Source organism: Macaca thibetana, chromosome 4, assembly GCF_024542745.1.
Source record: "Macaca thibetana thibetana isolate TM-01 chromosome 4, ASM2454274v1, whole genome shotgun sequence".
In the NCBI taxonomy this organism is placed as follows: domain Eukaryota; kingdom Metazoa; phylum Chordata; class Mammalia; order Primates; family Cercopithecidae; genus Macaca; species Macaca thibetana.
The window spans coordinates 50,440,792-50,463,194 of NC_065581.1; the positions used below are offsets into that span (position 1 = coordinate 50,440,792).

General features: G+C 35.2%; 1 pseudogene; it reads left to right on the top strand.

The window, feature by feature from the left end:
* LOC126953381 (caspase-3-like) overlaps positions 1 to 18,692 on the top strand; it is a 29,638-nt pseudogene extending 10,946 nt beyond the window's left edge.
* Positions 18,693 to 22,403: the final 3,711 nt, after the last annotated feature.

Genomic DNA, 22,403 nt, shown 5'->3' on the forward strand with positions numbered 1-22,403 from the left:
TTATCTTCTGAAAGCTGATTTCTGTCAAGGCGGGGGACTTAAGAGGGAAGGCAAGGCGACTTTTGGATAATGTCACATAATATTCATAGACAAAACAGTAATGTTCTTTTACTACTCTGAATGATATCAAATGTTGGGACAAGGCTTTTTTGGTATTGCTTGACTCCTGGATGTGTGTGAAATCAATGGAGAGTTACACATCCTCCTCCAAAAAGGCCTTTTTTCAAGGTATTGCTAGTGATCTGCAACATACAGTGCCTTGGAGACTGCTATGACTTACAATCAACTTGTCTTTCATCTGGTGAACTGTTTGCCATGCTATATGTATCTACTATATTCTGAGCTGATGTAGCAGCTTGAGATGTCCAACCCTTACAGAAATACAGAAATGTATTGCATTATACATTATATACTGTATAAATTATGAACACTCCTGAAAACTGCTACTCTCTTAACTTACTCCAGACTTCCCCTCTCTCAGGAATAATTGTTTGTTCTTCACAGTCCAACCATGTTCTATTCTTTTAAATACTATTTTTTCCCTTTACAAGTCTTGTGTTCAGCATCTTCTGCTCCTTAACACTTTAAGCCAAAAATTATTAAGTGTAACAATGAGCTCCTCAAAATCTAGATCTTCTCTACCTAGTCAAATCATTACACATACCTTCTTAAGTATGCTGTTCACAATAAAGCTAGGCCAGAGCCACTTCTTTTTTCCGTGACTTTTGTTTTGGATTTAAATCTTTACTTTTACTGTCTAAGAGGGCCATCACTGTCCTCTTAAAAAACTATCTTCCATCCATTTATCATTGTCCCCACTCAATTTTTATCCTCTGCAATATCTTTTCTAATTACAGTCTGTTCTCTGTATCTGTGGGTTCGGCATTTGTGGATTTGAAAATATTAAGAAAACAATTCCATATTGAATCTATGCAAATGAAATGAGGTGTAAGCATTGTATTAGATATTACAAGCAATCTAGCAATCATTTAAAGTTTACGGGAGGATGTGTACAGGTTATATACAAATACTAGGTTATTTTACATAAGAACTTGAGCATCTGCAAACTTTGGTGTCTGAGGGGGTCCTGGAACAAATCCCCATAGACACCAAGGGATGGCTGTGCTCCATTCCCCATTCCCTTCAATGACCTACTACACCCTTACCCCTTTTATATTTTTCTTCAATTTTAACATTTAATCATAACCACTTGATATTGTTTATTATTTTGCATATATATTTAGTGTTCCAAATCAGTTTAAAGACTTTGAGAAGCAGAATATGTGTTATGCATTTATCTTGCTCACGTTGAACTAGATAGTAAGTATAGCATTCCAAGGAATGCTAAAACACTTTTACATTTCTCAACACTATTGCTTACACCAGTCCAGACACAGGTGGGAAAATTTGTAAAACTAGGCTAGGCCAGAGATTTTTTAACCTTTTTTTGTGCCGTAGAGACTTTTGAGAATCTAATGAAAAGTTTTATTGCTTTTCATGAGAAATTGTCAAATATTCATTTCTGCAATATTTTGCATACACTATCAAAGGATTCATGAATCTTTCAGAGTAACTTTCCCATGAACTTTGGCATAAAAACCTCTGAAACAGAGCATGTAGGGTAAGTAGTTCTTGACTTAATAATCTTCATAATTTTATCTCTATTTTGTCTATTCAAATATGACAATTTTCTCTATATTTTGTCTATTCAGATATGACTCATAGAACTTGCTTTGATGCAAGATTGTCTCAGATCTGGTTTTCAGAGACTTTTAAATACCACTGATGAATAATTATTTAATAACATTGATTATTAAAAACACTCCCCCTTGTAGCAAAACTACAGACTGTAGATGCCTTGGAACACTGCCCATTCATAAAAGGTTACCTGAGGAAACTGTTTTTCAAGGTGAAATGACAACCAGTGCCATGTGAGATTAAAGTTTAAGAATAATATGATAATTTATTGAGCACTTATAACTCTGTTAGCTGATAAGCACTCTTCCTGTATTCTCTCACTGAATCCTCATAACCACTTGATACAATAGGCATTATTTTACTCTCTTTTCTTAAATAAAGAATCTCAAGGCCCAAGAAACTGAGGAACTTGACCTAAGTCACAGTGCTAGTAAATGTTGGAATTAGAATTTGAGCTCATTGAATTGTCTCTGGAGCCTCTTCCCATAATCATGATGCTATATTACCACTTTGATTTTGAATGGCTCTGCACTCAGAGAACATGTGTTTGGACAGAAAGTGCACACTCTTTTATGCACCCCTTTCCTTTTGACCATCTTTTATTCTGGAACCAAATATACAGGAAATGTTTGCATAACCATTGTATCCTGAGTACCATGAAATGCAATTCTATTTGTTTAGGCAGAAGACATTTTGTCCTTAATCTAGCTCTAGCTACAATCATTCACAGCCCTCAAATTAATCAGTATTTATAGAATAGCACTGTCATTCCTACACTGAAAGAGTTTTTTGTTACCGTGAAAGAAGGAAGAAGACCAGCACTTATCGCAGTACTCCTGAAAGTTTGTCAGTGCCCTTTAGTACAAAATATGCCTTTCATTTTAAAATCACTTTGTAGTTTTCCTTTTCTCTTGTGCAGTTCTGTGCAGGGAATTTTACTGACTCTTACTTCAAAAGGGAAAATTGTGATGGATAATTGAAAGAGCAAAGACTTCTGACTCTAAATTTAGCATTCTCTGTATTTTATTCAATATTACTATTCTTGTAGGCTTTGAAAGTTATAAGATAGTCCCAAGCTCTTGATAGAGTAAAGCAGTAGGTAAATGGCTGTATTTAAAAATATTATAAGATTTTGGGATACTCAGTTATATCTGTGCCCAGCTTTGGTTTTAAAATCAAGAGCCATTAAATCTTCACAAAATAATAAGTTTAGGTTATCATGATTCAATACATTTTTAGATAATCTATTCTCTAAAAATAATCTTCCTTACTTTCTTCCTTCCTCCCTTCCTTCCTTCCTTCCTTTCCTTCCTTCCTTCCTTCCTTCCTTCCTTCCTTCCTTCCTTCCTTCCTTCCTTCCTTCCTTCCTTCCTTCCTTCCTTCCAACTCTTTCACTTCCTTTCCCTTCCCTTTTCTCTTTTCTTTTCTTTTTTCTTTTCTATCTTTCTTCTTTCTCTCTGTCTCTCTTCACCACGTCCAATCTCTTTCTTCTTCTTCTTTTTCTTTTGTAGTGAGAATACTTAGTCCACTCTCTTAGCAAATTTCAAGCACACAACACAGAGTGGTCAATTGTAGTTACCATGCTATACATTAGATCTCCAGAACTTACTTATTTTGCTTAACTGATACTTTGTACCTTAAAACAACATCTCCCAGATTTTTCCTCCTTCTTTCCCTTGGCAACCACCATTCTACTGTCTGCTTCTGTGGCGTTGACTATTTTAGATTCCACATGTAAGTGAAATTATCCACTAATTCTCTTTCTGTGTCTGACTTTTTTAACTTAACATAATGTCCTCCACATTGATTCATGTTGTCACAAATGGCAGGAGTACTTTAAACTGAATAATATTCCATTTGGTATATATTCCACATTTTATAAAATTGATAATTTTAAGTTATCAAATAATTAGATAGGCATATTATTGCTAGAAAGGAGGCAGAAAGCCAGGGATGTAAAATTATTCCTTTCAGGCAGAATTTTTGAATTCTCGGTTTAAAATCTAGTATTAAAGTACGGTACTAGATTTAAATCTATACTACTAGATTGAACTAGATTTATAGTACTCTGTATATATATGTGTTGCATATATTTTGTGTATATATACGCCATATGTATTTTGCTTGCTATTTTAAAATATAAATTTGTACATTTTCATCCTTTCTTTCTCAATATCTTTCTTCTTATTTCTCCTCACAGATTAATAAAGTGTGCTGTAAGAATTAGGAGATGACAAAACATTTATAGGGGCTTCCCACCCCTTCAAGGGACTTTGTGAAGAGACAATTTCAATGTGTTTTTCTGTGTTATATTCTTGGATCCTACCTGTTGCATAGAGTAACGAAGAACAGAGACCACACATAGTAGCAGATGGAATAGAGACATCCTCAAAAGAGGGGAAGAAACCTGTTTTTAATAATTGCAATTATTTTGCACCTCTCCCAGAATGACCTATTTGTCATCTCCCAGGAACAAGTAGCGACAGTAGCCTTTCTCCACGCAGAGCCTCCATCACTCAGTTTAACCCCACATATGCCCTCACAAACAATTCATTTCATTATTCTTCTCTAATGAGAAATACACTGATGATGATGATGATCATTTTGATGTCAGTCTAGTACTTACCTCTTCTTAGATACAAACACTAAAAGTAATAATCCTTCACAACTTATAACTTTTTTTTCAGCATTTGAGTCTCATGAGCTTATTAAGCTATTATCTCAATTTTGCTGAGTATAGTACAGTGTTTCCCAAAGTATAGTCTATAGAGAACCCACATCAGCAACATTCAGGATGCCTGTTGAAGTACATATTCCTAGATCTTACATAATCAACATTTCTGAACAGATTCTTAGATCTTACATAATCAACATTTCTGAAGATGACAAACATGAATTTTAAACAAATTCCTCACATAATCTTTAGTCGTACTCAAGGTTGATAGCTACTTGAACAGTACATTCAGATCTCAGTATGCCTACATCCTCCCATGGCTTCTCCCTCAACCACAAGAGCTATTTTATTTATATGTAATTTGCAGCGATAAATCCACCTGGATGTGTTTTGGATTTTTAGAAGTTCTGAAGTACTCGTTCTTTCTCATCTAGGTTTTGTTTTCTTACTTTAATTTGTTTTCCAAGTCAATATATTTTTCCTGAATATATTTCTTGAACATTAGCCATGTGCTAGAAAGTTTTTTGAAATAAATTGTATTCTCCATACTGGCAAACTATGGCACTGTATGCCTGTGTTTCTGGAAGAAGACAGAAAATTAGAGGGACTATTTTCTCTATTCTCCTATCTTAGATGCATAAAAATGAGGTTACTTTCTTACGCATGATGAATGCCTTAAGGCAGTGGTTTTCAAACTTTTTGGTTTCAGAACCTTTTCATACTTTTTAAAATTAGTGAGGATTCAAAGAGCTTTAGCTTACGTGGCTTACAGCCGCCAATATTTACCCTATTAGAGCTTAAAATAATTCTATTACCTATTTCCATATTTTAAAACTCATTAAAATTTGTATTATTCTCAGAAGAGATCAGAAAGACTGATGTCATCATATGTATGCACATATATATTATATATATTTATATATATAATTGTTTCTTAGCTGCTGATAAATTTGTGATCTAAAATTGTGTCATGTTCATCTTTGGAATTCTTATAAAATATGCACTCAATGAATATTTGCTAAGCTGAATTGAAACAGCTGAAATAACAGTAAACTAGGTTAAAAAAGAAATTACTTCCTCTAAAAATTGTAGTTGCCTACACTTCCTGCTTAAATTAAAAAGATACTTCAAATGGCATACTATTGGAGAGAATATTTTAAACATCATTCAGATCACAGGCTAATACGTTATCTTCTGTTGACAGCACTGAAGACTTTCTCTAAAGAGTCTTCAAACGCTCAGCAGCAAAGAGATAGATTATGTATAAAGCAGAATCTTCCTTTATGATCTTTGACATTTTTGAAAAATTAATGATAAGTATACTATCAATGTGTACATTTCAATTATCAATTTGCTATCAATGTGCAATTTTCTCCTCCTTAAGCCTGTATACTAATGAAGATGAATATCAGTTCTAAATGTGCAGAAGATAGATGGGTATAATGAGAAAAGTTCTGAACTGGAACATTTAGATTTGAGTTTCAGCACTGATACTGTCTGGCTGTGTGATATTTTAGAGTCAGCAACCCTGAACTTTAAATTTTTATCTTTCAAATTAAGAGGTTGAATTATTATAATTCTGAAACAGGTTGTGGTAAAATGTCAAAAACTGGAGACTATCTCTAGCAGGTTATTTTAATTTTAAGAATTATCAAAAAGTCTCAAGAGGACACCCTAAATACTCTCTTCACATTCCTATGATACTATTTCCCTGAAAACAGCTAGAACTTTTATTGGGTTAAAATGATAAGCCCTTTACTTTTAGCTGTATAGCAAAATATTTTTACATGCACAATTTTTGGAGGCAACTGCAGGAAATTTATAAACATTTCTCTTTGTTGAACAATTTTTACCTTCTAGATTATGAGAAAAGGCAAATATCATCCAGATTATATTTTAAACATGTTCATTCTTAACTAAATTTGATAGTGTGGGCGTTTGGGAAAGTTTTTTCCAGTATTTCAGTTCTCAAATGAAAAAAATTCTGCTCATGTTCTTTAGAAATAAAACTTTACAAAGATAGTTTTCTTTTTACTTACCAATATGTTATTTTTCACATGGTATTAACCCACTGACAGTCAATTGACATAGTAAAATAATTTACAACAAAATATCATATTTTTATAATTTTAAATGCATAAAAAAATCACGGGTTCAGAAAAGGATTACTATAATTGTCACTTGCACACCCCAACCTTCATGTCTTCTTGTGTTAATGTATACCATAACTTGATTGTAAGATTTTTCACCAAAGATGCCAAACCTATTTGTCACTAGATAATCCACACAACTCTTCAACATTATTGTGACATAGTATGTGTTCAATAAATATCCATGTGGTAATGATAGTAGAAAAAATGAAATTAATGAGAGATTAGGAAACAAAAAGACGCTATCCAAAATACAACAGAGTTGAAAAGAAAGTCTATAAAATTTAATAAAGTTAATGATAGAAATTAACAACAAAACCTTTAATATTTCTCTTATCTTCATGAATTGCCAAAAAGTATTTTTAGGTGGAAATAACTTTCTGTGCATTTGAGATTTATAAAGATTCTTTTTCTGTTTCTTCGTTTCTGTCACTCCGTGAATTATTTACAATATTTCCCAGAATATCTATTGTCCCACATTGTCTATTGTTTCTGTCTTTATGTTCACCTGTACCTAATGTTTAGCTCCCACTTATAAGTGAAAACATGCAGTATTTGGTTTTGTCTCTGTATTAATTTGCCTTGGATAATGGCCTCTAGCTGCACCCATGTTGGTGCAAGGGACATTATTTCATTCTTTTTTTATGTCTGCATAGAATTGTATAGCACATGTGTAACACCATTGATAGACACCTGGGTTGATTCCGTGTCTTTGCTATTATGATGAGTGCTGCAATAAGCATATGCATGCAGGTGTCTTTTTGGTATAACAATTTATTTTACTTTAGGTATATACCCAGCAATCCCACATATACAGAATATATACTCAGTAATGGGATTGCTGGCTGGAATGGTAATTCTATTTTCAGTTCTTTGAGAAATCCTAAACTGCTATCCATAGTGGCTGAACTAATTTGCATTCCCACCAACAATGTATACACTTTTCCTTTTCTCTGCAACCTCAACAATATCTGTTATTTTTAGACTTTTAAAATAAAGGTCATTTTGACTGGTGTGAGATGGTATCTCATTGTAGTTTTGATTTGCATTTCTAGAATGACTAGTAATGTTGAGCATTTTTTCGTATGCTTGTTGGCTGCTTGTATGTCTTTTTTTGAGAAGTGCCTGTTCATGTTCTTTGCCAACACAAAGACTGTAAAAAATATCTCTGGGAAGGATGATACAGCCAACAATTTCCCAACAAGTTCTTAGGGACCTAGCAGATGTGGGACTGGAACCCTGAGGCTCCCAGGTAACTGATTGAGACAAAGCAGATGAGAGAGCCTCTGAAAAGGAGAAGGATTTTTTTTTGTTAAGAGATGAGAGAGAGAGAGAGAGAGAGAGAGAGAGAGAAGATATAAAGTAAACTTTATTAATTTAATTGTTTTACCTACAACTATATCTGATTAGGCATTTGGAAATTTGGCCATTTCTAGAGAATTAAGTCAGCAGTAAGGGTCCCACATCTTTGGGCATTAAATCATATTGTCAGTTCCCTTACAATTTCCATGGTTAGTTTGTGTTAGCTATCTAAATATAATAAAATGAAATAAATTTAGAAAATAATACCACTGCTAGGTGCAGTGGTTCATGCCTGTAATCCCTACACTTTGGAAGGCTGAGGTGGTCGTATCACTTGAGCTCAGGAGTTCAAGACCAGCCTGGGCACCATGGCAAGACCACATCTCTAGAAAAAACACAAGAATTAGCCAGGCGTGGTGGTACATACCTGTAGTCCCAGCTACTTGGGAGGCTGAGGTGGGAGGATGACTTTAGCCTGGGAGGTGGAGTTTGCAGTGAGCCAAGATAGTGCTACTGGACTCCAGCCTGGCTGAGAGAGTGAGACCTTGTCTGGAAAAAAAAAAAAAGAAGAAAACTACTTATATAATTACTTATATATATATTATTATATACATTCAAACATTTTATTACAAACATTATAAGAAAGAGCTGCTACTAAAATAATTATCTAAAAAGAATTACCCTGATTCTAAAGCAAAAAAAGACACATCAGGAAAACAAACTACAGAGCAACACATCTATAAATATTGATGCAAAAATCTGCACAAAATACTAGCACACTAAATTCACGTCAAAGGATTATACAGCATGACCAAGTGGGATTCATTCCTGGACTGCAACAATAGTTCAACATACTAAAACTAATCAGTGTAATATGAACCATAACCAAAATGAAGACAACAAGTAAATATTGTTATTCATTTAAAAAAGCATTTGACAAAATTTAATTCCCTTGTATTTAAAAATTTAAAAATCTAAGAATAGAAGGAAACTACTTCAGCATAACAAAGGCTATATATGAAAAGCTTAGAGTTAACATCATACTCAGTGAGGAGAAAATGAAAGCTTTTTTCCTGACATCAGGAAAAATGCAAAGTTGCCCACCCTTGCCACTTCTACTCAACATAGTATTGGAAGACCTAATCAGAGAAGTTAGACAAGAAAAATAAATAAAAGGCATCTAAATTGGAAGGAAGAATAAAATTATATAATAAGGTGACATCGTCTTACATGTGGAGCACCCTAAAAATACAACACACACATAATAAAACCTGATAGAACTAACAAATAAGTTCAGTAAACTTTCAAGACACAAAATTAACATGCAAAAATTCAATTAAATTCATACACACCAAAAAGGAACAATACCAAAAGGAAATTAAGAAAACAATTCCATTTCAATGGTATCGAAAAGAATACTCAGGAATAAACTTAGCCAAGAAGTCAAAAGACTGTATACTGAAAATTACAAAACAATTCTGAAAAAAATTAAAGAAGGTGTAAATAAATGGAAAGATATCCACAGGAAACTTCTCCAGGCAGCCTTGAACCAACCCAGTTCTTCCACTATTCTCACTTGTAGTTCTCAAGAATAACTGTAGAATGTACTGGGATGCAACACACGAATAGAGGAGGAAGTGACTGGAATAGTACAGGCCCTGTGCTAGCCTCCTCTAGAAACAGGATGTCCTTCAATGTTTTAGCCTCGCAAATTCTATTACCCTTAGAGTTTAAAGCCAGAGATGAACTACTCTCCTGGGCCTCTCAGCTGTGGTACAAAAGGATTATGTTCTGACAAGATTCCATCTTACCCTAGGTGGCTTTCCTGAGCCTTGGAGGCTGGGTTGTAATGAATCCTAGGCTTCTGTTGTCCCTTCCTGCCTATTTGTAAGTAATAATAAGCCTGCCTTATGTAACTTGTTATGTGTATGAGTGTTCTGTCTCACTGGACTCAGACAAGTTGGTTACAAGTGCATAGTGAATTCACTTCACAATATCAGTATTTATGGATTGGCCAACAGTATTTTTGAGGTGTCAATAATACCCAAAGTGATCTATAGATTCAGCACAATCCCTATGAAAATCTCAATGATGTTTGTGGCAGAAATAGAAAAATTCATCCTAAAATTCATGTAAAATCTCAAGGTACTCTGAATAGTCAAAACAGTCTTCAAAAAGAACAAAGTTGAAGGCATCATATTTCCTGATTCAAAACTTACAAAGCTACAGTAATCAAAACAAGGTGGTACTGGCATCATGACAGACATATAGACCAAAGGAAAAGAAGAGAGAGTTGAGGAATAAGCTCTCACACAGATGGGCAAATGATTTCCAACAAGGGTGCCAAGACCATTTAATGGGATAAGGGCAATCTTTCAACAAATGATATTGGGAAAACTAGATACTCACATGTGAAATAATGAAGTTGAACCCTTACCCCTATATAAAATTAAAATGTAACACCATATAAAACAAACTAACTAAATACAAGAGCTGCAATGGTAAAACTTCAAAGAAAACAGGGGAAAGTTTCATGACATTAGATTTGGCTATGATATATATATTTTTGGATTGCACCAAAAGCACAGGCAACGACGACAAAACATAGATAAATTGTATTTCATAAAAATTTGTGTCTATCAGAGAACACTATCAGATTTTTTTTCCTGTGGAATGAGAAAAAAATATTTACAACTCATAGCTGATAAAGAGTTAATCTCTAGAATATATAAAGAACTCTTACAAATCTACAAAAAAATCCCAAGCAACCCAGTTGAGAAATAGGATTTTAGACATACAGATGACCAATAAGCACATGAAAAGATGCTCAACAACACTAATGATTAAGTAAATGCAGATCAAAACGACAATGAGATACCACTTCATACCCTTTAAGGTAGCTCTTATCAAAACAAAATGAAACAAACAAACAAAAACCCAGAAAATACGAAGCGTGGGTAAGGAAGTGGGAAAATTAGAACACTTGCACATTACTGGTGGGAATGTAAAATGGTGCAGCCACTTTGGAAAATAAACAATCAAAAATGGAATGTTGATATGTTTAATATGATAGTTCTTTAAAAATTAAACATGAAATTGTAACATGATGCAGCAATCCCACTGTGAGTATGTACTCAAAAGAAATAAAAGCAGGAATTAAAACACATATTCTCACACAGATGTTCCTAGCTGCGCTATTTACAACAGCCAAAAAGTGGAAACAACCCAAATATCTATTGATGGATGAGTGGATAAGCAGATGTGGTATTATATACAATGGAATATTATATAACTTTAAAAAGGAATGAAATCCTGACACATACTACAATGTGGATGAACTTGGAGGACACTATGCTGAATGAAATAAGCCAGATGCAAAAGGACAATTTTGTATGTATATGATTCCATTTAGATGTGGTATCTGGAGTAGTCAAACCTTACAGACAGAAAATGGGTGGTGGCCAGGAGTTGGAGGGAAGGAGGAATGAGGAGTTATTGTTTAATGACTACAATGTTTCAGTTTGGGGAGTCGAGAAAGTTCTGGAAATGGATGATGGTGGTGGCTGCACAACAATGCAAATGTACTTGATGCTACTGAACCATACATCTACGAATGATTAAAATGGCAAATTTCATGTTCTGTATAATTTACCACAACTTTAAACCTGCTCCCCCTGCCCCCGCCAGCAATTTGCTCCACATACCTTCAAAATAGCTGGAGGTATCTTCTGATCACAAGTAGAGCTTAAAATACTCCCTTAACACAGCATTTTATCAATAATTAATTTAGTACATTTTTCTCATAATAGTACTGTTTGAGGCTGCAAAATAAAGCACCCCCTGTTACCCTCTGGACAAAGTTTTTGTTAATGACTGCTCTGTTTCTATCACCTGTCAGAGCTTCCATTAATGGCTCCTTTATTTCAAAAGTCCAGATAATACCACGGAAGCAGGCTGCTGGTGTCACTTAGTTCCTTCAGTTTAGAATTTTTTTCTGAAGAAAATAAAAATTTTCGACAAACCACTGTCTCACATTAGGAAAAACTGTCACCAGCAGTGGAGCAAGGGATTGTGAAACTTAAAAACATAAAAAAAGAAGTCTTGCAATTTGAATTTTGCATCAAGATGGCTTTCATACTTAAAAAAAAAATTCTGGTGGCATTCTAAACTTGACAGTTTTAAGAATCCTATTGGAATGGTTTTTATCATTCATCACTCACACGTGTCATATAATTCCGACAACTCATTTCAGAACATGTTTCCATTCCAGTACAAAGAAGTGCCTAGTATTGCTATTTTCTCACTGCGTTTGTGTTTTTTTAAGTTATTTCCTCTCTTTCTTCCTTCGCTCCCTCCATCCCTTTTTACTGCCTGCCTGCAATTTTCTTTCTTTAAAAAACAAGAGAGGCATAGTTTGCACAGCAAATGATTACATTTAACCAAATAAAGTGTTTTGGGACATTATAATAATGGAATTTTAAAGTGGAGTAGATTATCATTTTAAAAAGTCTTTTTTTCTATATAATTACTGTACTGTGCATTTTACTCTACAAATACTGTATCAAAACATTCAATGAACTGTTAAGAGAGAAATGTTGCTAAGCTCTGAAAATATGAAATGCAACTTCTTTTAAAATGACATTTAATTTTATTTTAAAGATTGTACATGACCCATACAAGTGTATTTGTTATTTAAAAAAGTAATAGAAATTATAATTAACTCTTTAAAATATATCAGCCTCTCTGTAATTTTTTTAAATTGTACTTTAAGTTCTGGGATACACGTGCAGAACGTGCAGGTTTGTTACATAGGTATACACATGCCATGGTGGTTTACTGCACCCGTCAACCTGTCATTTACATTAGGTATTTCTCCCAATGCTATCCCTGCCCTAGCCCCCCAACCACCAACAGGCCCCAGTGTGTGATGTTTACCTCCCTGTGTCCATGTGTTCTGACTGTTCAACTCCCACTTATGAGTGAGAACGTGCAGTGTTTGGTTTTCTGATCTGGAGAAATAGAAATGCTTTTACACTGTTGGCGGGAGTGTAAATTAGTTCAACCATTGTGGAAGACAGTGTGGCGATTCTCAAGGATCTAGAACCAGAAATACCATTTGACCCAGCAATCCCACTACTGGGTATATACCCAAAGGATTATTAATCATTCTACTATAAAGACACTTGCACAAGTAAGTTTATTGCGGCACTGTTCACAATAGCAAAGACATGGAACTAACCCAAATGCCCATCAATGATAGACTGGATAAAGAAAATGTGGCACATATACACCATGGAATACTATGCAGCCATAAAAAAGAATGAGTTTATGACCTTTGCAGGGACATGGATGAAACTGGAAACCATCATTCTCAGCAAAATATTTTTGGGTTTTTTGGCCTTAAAAACATTATTTTCTCTTTTTCTCCAAGGTTCTTTGTTTAGTTGAGAGAATTGTGTTTGGCCATAAGATTGGCTATAAAATTTTAATTTTAATGTATACTCCAAAGGAGTATTTTACTATTTATAAATTTAAAGAGTCAGTTAAGGACTTTAATTTTACCCATTGAGAATAATATGCCTTTTAATTATCTTCCTAGGAGAGAAAATGAAATAGTGCTTAAAATTAAATGTACAATTTGAAGAAAATAGATTTTATATTAATCTCCAAACCTCCATGTGTTACCACCAGGATTATTTAAATAATAAATTTATGAAGTTTTCAACTAATACCATCCTTGGTTTGATTCTGATGTTAGTGTCCATCATTTATAAAAATGCTATTCATGTTGTCTTTACGAATGAAGCAAAAATTCCTTGAGCTTCTCTGGAAAGTTAGCATGAGTTGGTCATTTTCTGTTTCTGCAATTGTGTATATATAGCATATGAGATTCTTTATTTGAAACTGCATTTAGAATAAAAAAAATTAATTAACATTGAATTCTTTCCAAACCTTACTAGGTTTTTTTAAAAATCACAGTTGATTACATTGGCTCAATTGTAATTGCATCTTTTTTTACTCCAATGTACAAGAACTTTCTGTCCTCCTACTGTTTACAACAGTAATGACACAGGAGCAAAGATTGCAGGTACATCATGCCTGTTTCTGTTGTCGCCGCCTATTTGGCTGGGGAGATAGGGAGAAACAGTTGATGGTTCTGAAACCTCTGCTGAGACCGTGTGAGGTAAAAAGGTATGGCTTTGCACATCCTGGGACTAGGAAGAGTTTTATCTTTTCCTAATCTCTTCTATCTCAGGCTGCTTTTGGAAAAATATTTCTTAGAGTATAAACATGGGGCAGACTAATGTGGTAACACATAAAATTGTCTGGGAGACACTTTAGTTTAAGAACATTCAAGTAATAGACAATCATTCTGCCCCTTTGTAGACCATTCTAAAAAAAAAAAAAAAAAAAAAAAGTCCAAGTAAAAAATCTCCTGCCCTACAAATGTTAACTTTCCTCTTTTATTTTCTGAAATCTCTGAGGATGGCGCGAGAATGCTTTCTGATGGGGCAGGTTAGCTCTGAGTTTTAGAATGATACTCAGATGAAGCTAAATTCTATGAGTTCTTGTTACCTTTTACTCTTCCTGTGACACAGGAGGCATATTCAACACAGTCATCTTATAAATGTGGTGTTATAGCATTTACACAGGAAGATTATCAGAAAAATTATTTAAAGTTTATGTCCCATATGAGGAAGATGAGCATGACATTTTTGAACACATATGCATACAGATTTGAAATCCACAGGAGAAAAGCAAATGTCGGTTCGTTTTATTACTGACCCTTCTTGTCATTTCATGTAAGTAATTTCTCTAATTTGTGCCTCAATTTTCTCTCCTGACAAATCATGATAATTATATAAAGAGGTAAGCCTTGCCTTCTTTTTTTTTTTTTTTTTTTTTTTTTTTTTTGAGACGGAGTCTCGCTCTGTCGCCCAGGCTGGAGTGCAATGGCCGGATCTCAGCTCACTGCAAGCTCTGCCTCCCGGGTTCCCGCCATTCTCCTGCCTCAGCCTCCCAAGTAGCTGGGACTACAGGCGCCCACCACCTCGCCCGGCTAGTTTTTTTTGTAGTTTTAGTAGAGACGGGGTTTCACTGTGTTCGCCAGGATGGTCTCGATCTCCTGACCTCGTGATCCACCCGTCTCGGCCTCCCAAAGTGCTGGGATTACAGGCTTGAGCCACCGCGCCCGGCCAAGCCTTCTTAAGTTAACACTCTTAAGATATCAATTTGGGAATTTACCAGTTTTGAAAAACTTGGACAAGTTAGATAACTTTTTTGAGTTTTATCATTTTTTAAACTGAAAATACTTACATTATAAAAATAAAAAAATTTGGGAGATGTTCTATTGTGATTGTCATAAAATAAGTTGTCAGGGGATGGTAATTTTCATTACTTTTCCCATTACACATTTTTAGTGGTCTCAAGAAAACACATGAGGCTATAATATATATTAATATACTTGGAGAACCAGAATTAATATTGGACTGATGTATCAATAATGAAAACTGAGATGTATTTAAATTAATTTAGTTATATATAGATGTCATGACTACTCTTATTGAAAACAAACAACTAAACCAAAAATTGATCAGCATAGCATTTTTAGCTGTATTAATGTTGAAAGAATACAAACAAGAAAACCAAATCATGTGAAAAGGCAAGTTAGCTCAGCAACTGAGTGTATATTAGTATGGTTTCATTGTATAGATTCTAAAAGTACTAATCATTAGCTGATCACCACCATTTTCAGTGTAAAGACACCTCCTTAATATTAAAAATATTCACCGACTTATATACAATATGGTAGTTTTAGGATTTATTAATTAAGAAAATACACAGTAACAAAAAACAAATGAGAGTTCCATTTCACTTTTCAGTGAGTTTGCATTTTAAGTATTTTGTCATAGGAGTATATGCAAAAGTTGTATATCCAAGTCTGTCTTCACTTAGACTGGGGCTCATTGTTGAACGTATCTAAATTCTACAAGTTAGAGGCAAAATGAGGCGAGAACTGTTTTTGTTAATTTTTGTACAAATGTAAACCTATTTTTTCCATAGTGCATACAAAGTCATGGAGGGAGATTTGAGGTTTAAAATGCAATAAATTATCATTCATTTCTTCATTCATTCTTTCAAAAACTTCTCCAGTGAGCCTGTGTTATGAGCCAAGGGGCTGGGGATACAACAGTGAATTAAGACAAAGATGCTATCCTCATGCTATTGCCACTTACAGTTTTGTGGGCAAGAAACACAACAAACAAACATTTTATAACAGAATTTTGCAATAATAGTGACATAAGGGTAAGGGGCAAGAGAGTGAGGGAGTGTATGAGTGTGTGTATGTGTGTGTATGTTATGTACCTGTGAGAGAGAGAATGTATCAAGGAAAGTCTGAGGAGATTATTAACATTTGAGCAGGCTAACATGCATATATTTGGGGAAAGGTATTTCTGGTAGTGGAAATAACATGTCCTAAAACAGTAAAGAAATTGTCATGTTAGAGCAACACAAAGAGGACAAACTAGGCTGCAGAGGGTAACCAAGGAAGGATGTTAGGAGCTGAGGTCAGAGATTTAGGTGGGGTTTCATCATCTAGGACCTTGCAGGGCATGACCACTATCAGACAAGTTTGCCTCAGAGGTAAAAGCAATTATGACAACTCTTGAAAAGTAAGATTTTTGCTGCCTAACGTTTTCCCACAAGTTTGGCAAAAATTAATACAGCTTTCTAATGTCTGAATTCATATTTATATCTAGGAAGCTATGTGTTATTCTTTTTTTCATATGCAGTTAGAGAAATGATCTCTTTCTGTTTTTGATGCCCCTCAGAACTTATTATTAATAATTCTGTATTAGTGGTGGGCAGGGGAAATAGCTTCCTATTTTATAAAACTCAGACTTCTGGGGCACTTGAAACTGGAGTTTATCTTTACTTTTGGTTCCAGTTTCTAGAACCTCAAATTTCTTGTTAGTAAGGGGTCTTTTCTTCCACAATCCGAGAAAAAATTAATTAAACATGGGTACTGAGTCATCGTTGTTTATGAAGAATGGAATTATATCTGAGTGAGATGGAAAGGTAGATGGTTAGATTATGACTTTTGTGTAGTGTGAATTTTTACAAAGAACTGCATTCTTTTCCATTTAGAAAAAGAGAAACTTGTAGTTCCTTATCATTTCAACATTTTCCCTTCTCCTCTCTACAGGCACACTTTATCTACTTCTGTGGTTTTAATGTAAAAACCTAAATTTCCTGTTCTGCCATTTCTTTTGAGGCCCAGAGTCTTTTGTCTAATTAACTACTGAATATTCTGCAGACAGTTAAAACCTAGGGTATCTAAAATCAAAGTCACCAATTTTCTGTCTCAGACCAGCTTCTTCTGCATATTCCCAGTCACAGCTGATGGCATCCCATTCCGCCTATTCTCCCAAGTTAGAATTCTGAATCATCTTTGCTCTGTCTTTTTTCTTTCTCCCTCATCCTCAGGTCACAGCACATTGTTCTACTGTAAGGATATTTCTTAAATAGCACCATTTACTACTGCCTCTTACCTAAACTTGTGCAATAGCTTCCTGTCAGTTTCTTCAAATCTGTTCGTCTCCCATTCTACTTCCTGGTATGCTTATAAAAATACAGTATGTAAATGACTTTTACTTGTTCCCTACTGTCTGTAAGACATACAAAAATTACTCAGCATGCCATGCAAATCTACTTACAATCTTTTAAGTTTGATATCTGGCCTCATAATCTAAGGTCTGACTGCAACAAAATACTTGTCGTTCTTCAAATATTTGCTCATGCTTTTCCCTCCTATGGTAATGTTACCTTCACTCTCTAAGACACACATAGATCTTTCATTTCCTGGTAAATAAGCTGCCTCACATCGTTCAATATTAAATGTTGATTTCTTTGTGAATTCTTGCTGTTCTCATGGTTGCTCCTTTCTGTATTTCTAAGAATTCTCTTGGCAGACGCGGATCGTAGCGGGTGGCTGCTGCTGCAAGGCGGTTGTGGAAGTTAATAAAGGTATCCACGGAGAACACTGAAAACTCAGTGGATTCAAAATCCATTAAAAGTTTGGAACCAAAGATCATACATGGAAGCAAATCAGTGGACTCTGGAATATCCCTGGACGACAGTTATAAAATGGATTATCCTGAGATGGGTTTATGTATAATAATTAATAATAAGAATTTTCATAAAAGCACTGGAATGGGATCTCGGTCTGGTACAGATGTTGATGCAGCAAACCTCAGGGAAACATTCATAAACTTGAAATATGAAGTCAGGAATAAAAACGATCTTACATGTGAAGAAATTGTGGAATTGATGCGCAATGTTTCTAGAGAAGATCACAGCAAAAGGCGCAGTTTTGTTTGTGTGCTTCTGAGCCATAGTGAAGAAGGAATAAGTTTTGGAACAAATGGACCTGTTGACCTGAAAAAAATAACAAGCTTTTTCAGAGGGGATTGTTGTAGAAGTCTAACTGGAAAACCCAAACTTTTCATTATTCAGGCCTGCTGTGGTACAGAACTGGACTGTGGCATTGAGACAGACAGTGGTGTTGAGATGACATGGCGTGCCGTAAAATACCAGTGGAGGCCGACTTCTTGTATGCATACTCCACAGCACCTGGTTATTATTCTTGGCGAAATTCAAAGGATGACTCCTGGTTCATCCAGTCACTTTATGCCATGCTGAAACAGTACGCCGACAAGCTTGAATTTATGCACATTCTTACCCGGGTTAACCGAAAGGTGGCAACAGAATTTGAGTCCTTTTCCCTTGATGCTACTTTTCATGCAAAGAAATAGATTCCATGTATTGTTTCCATGCTCACAAAAGAACTGTATTTTTATCACTAAAGAAATGGTTGGTTGGTGGTTGTTTTTAGTTTGTATGCCAGGTGAGAAGACGGTATATTTGGTACTGTATTTCCCTCTCATTTTGACCTAGTCTCATGCCGCAGAGGGTACTTTAAGTCATACTCCTTCCATCAGGTGGAACCACTGTGAAGCTACCTCAAACTTACAGCCAGGTAGTTGCAATTGAATTAAATTAGGAATAAATAAAAATGGACACTGGTGCAGTCATTATGAGAGGCAATGATTATTAATTTACAGCTTTCATGATTAGCAAGTTACAGTGATGCTGTGCTATGAATTTTCAAGTAATCGTGAAAAAGTTAAACACTGAAGTAATGAATTTTTATGATATTCCCCCCACTTAAGACTGTGTATTCTAGTTTTGTCAAACTATAGAAATGAAGATGTGGAAGAACTTAGGCATCTATGGGCATGGTCAAAGGCTCAAACCTTTTTTTTAGTATTGATATACAAAGATGACCTAACCGCATTTTTGGACCATTTATCTGGGATTATGGTTTTGTGATGTCTGTCCTGAACACTTCTGTTGTAAAAAAAATTATAATAATATTTAATATTGAGAAAGAAACTAAGTATTTTATGTGAGAGGAAGTGTGAGCAAACTTAACTCTTTTAAGGCTAAAACATAACATTCGTAGAGGGGTGGACTTTTAACTGTAAGGTGCTGCAATGCAGCTGATCTACCAGCATAAATACCTTCTGATTTGTCCCTACGCAGATCGATTGAGGTTCACATACCAGCAATATATCTGAAGAGCTGTTATATAAAAAGCCCAAACTATTGATTATTAGCCAGGTAATGTGAATAAATTCTATAGGAACATATGAAAATACAACTTAAATAATATAAAGTGGAATATAAGGAAAGCAATACATGGATGGGCTGAGCTGCCTCTAATTTGAGAACAGATGGTTTGATCTTGAGCAGAGACATGACTCGGCCTGTTCCGTGAAGGCAGAGCCATGGACCATGGTTTCAGGAAGGGCCTGCAGCCCACTTCTCCATACACACGGGTGTGTGTGGACGATGCTGCCAGGGCACCATTGCCAAGTAAGAAAGTGAAGCAAATCAGAAACTTGTGAAGTGGAAATGTTCTAAATGTGGTGAGTTACAATAAAAATCATAATACTCTTTGTAGCACAATTCTTAAGCGTGTTATTTTCTGTTGAAGTTTACAATCAAAGGAAAATAGTATGTTTTATACTGTTTACCGAAAGAAAAAGACCATGGCATATAGGACTCTAGATGGCATCCAGCCACAGACCAGAGCTGAGCACCCAGCCTGGGAGGCAAGCTCCAGGCCTCAGAAGGTGCTGAGCCGTCACTCACCGAGTCTCACTGGCTTTCAGTCTGACATTTCACGGGAGATTTCCTGTTGCTCAAAAAATGTCTTCTTTTGAGAAATGTCTGTTCATATCCTTTGCCCACTTTTTGATGGGGTTGTTTGTTTGATGGGTGCTGATGAATTGATGGGTGCAGCACACCAACATGGCACAAGTATACATATGTAACACACCTGAACGTTATGCACATGTACCCTAGAACTTAAAGTATAATAATAATAATTAAAAAAATGAACTTGCATTTGTCAATGACAGTTTGTTTTTTTTCTTACTAGATGTGTAACTTTTCTAAATACACATAGCATGTAATGGTATCTTAAAGTGTGTTCCTGTGTGACAATTTTGTACAAATTTTTTATGTTCCATTTTTATTTCAAAATATACATTCAAACTTAAAATTAAAAAAAAAAAAAGAATTCTCTCTTCCCTGTCCCTTTCCCTCACTCACATTTTGTTATTATTAGCTGACAATATGTTCATCTCTTTTATAATACAGGAACAGCCTAAGAGCAGGCACTATTAATATGTCTATCTCATTTATCTTCATGTCTACAGTACACACCACAGTGTCTACCTTACAGCATGGGTTCAATTAATGTTTAGTGACATTAAAAAAGGAGGAGGAAAAGAAGAAGAAAAATGCAAATAAACCTGGGAGAGAACACAGTGTCTAAAATGTTACTGTGAGTATTTTTGGATCCTTTATTGAGAATATTAGGTTATGTAGTAAAGAAATTTTGTATTTGATCTCTTACAACACAAAAGCCCTAGTAGTCAAATACCAGAGAGAAAGGGTTTTATACACAGTTGTAAAAAGGGCACAGAGAATACTGGTTTGAAAAGTTGTATATAAACAGCTCCTTCTTCATCATATTGCCCAGTAATGATTATTACTTCAAAGGTTAGTCTGGATAATATTGTTTGAAATCAGTTGTGTTCACCTTAGCACATGATCAGAACAGCCTGTGATTATTACGTTAATTCTGAAACCCAAACCCCTCTGTTTAAGTGTGAAGAAACTGAGACACAGAGGAGTTGTGAGGCATGTCTCTGTTTCTTATTATGAATATAATTTGATTCTGTGCAAAGCCTAGAGACTTCCAACCCCAATCATCTTTTATATCTCCTTGTAGGGAAGATTGCAAATTCCTAAACCCTTAACATGGGATATACAACAATAAATTTAACACAATTGATTTCATAGGTTAAATTTCCCTCAATTGGGATGCAAAGTTGTACAACTCACCTGGACTAAATCAAGATCTGCAATCTTTTATGAATGTCCCTGTGTCCTATTCTTTAATTCTCCTCTAGTCTTCTCCATCATGAAATAGCAATCCCCCGATTCTAGTTGCTCGGTCCAAAAATCTTAAATGTAACCTTGATTTTTCTTTTTCCTCTTACATTCTACATCAGATCCATCTGCAAATCCTGATAAGCCTCCATTCAAGACATATTCAGAATCTTACACTTTCTAATTATTGCACAGCAACTACTTTGTCCTAGGTACTTTCATCTCTTGTCTATAATATTTACCATATTTTCTTGTCTCCTTATTTCAGCTCTTGCCTGAACATAGCCCAATCTTATAATACTAGAATAATCCTATGAAAACATCAATTATATTATGTCATTCCTCTGTTGAATCCCTCCAATGGCGTCCATTTCACTGTGAAACCAAGCCAAAGTCCTTACAAATGGCCCTCAAGGTTTTACATGATTTGCCTTCCCCCCTCGAGTTCTCTGATCTCCCACTATTTTCCACCTTGCTTACTCTATTCTGGCCACACCAGCCTCCTTGCTTTGAACTGTGGACACTCTCCTACCTGAGTATTTTGCCCTTGCTGTTCTTTCCCTGTAGCTTTCTTCCAAGGAGTTCCACGTGGCTCATTGCCTTATCCCCCTTCAGCTTTTTCTTCAAATGTTATCTTTGCAGTGAGGACTTCCCAGGATATCCTGATACTGTAACTTCCTCTCAGACCACAGGTATCCCTTATCTCCCTTACCTGTTCAATTTTTCTCCTTGTGGCTTATTACCATGAATCATGTATTTTCCTGAATTTTTCCTCTTAATTGTCTATCTCCCTCCAACTCCAAATCCACAAGGACAAGGATTTATGTGTGTTTTGTTTACTTATAAATTCTTAACATTCACAGTCGAATTCTACCAAAGGTACAAAGAGGAGCTGGTACCATTCCTTCTGAAACTATTTCAATCAACAGAAAAAGAGGGAATCCTCCCTAACTCATTTTATTAGGCTAGCATCATCCTGATACCAAAGCCTGGTAGAGACACAACAACAACAAAAAGAGAATTTTAGGCCAATATCCCTGATGAATATCAAT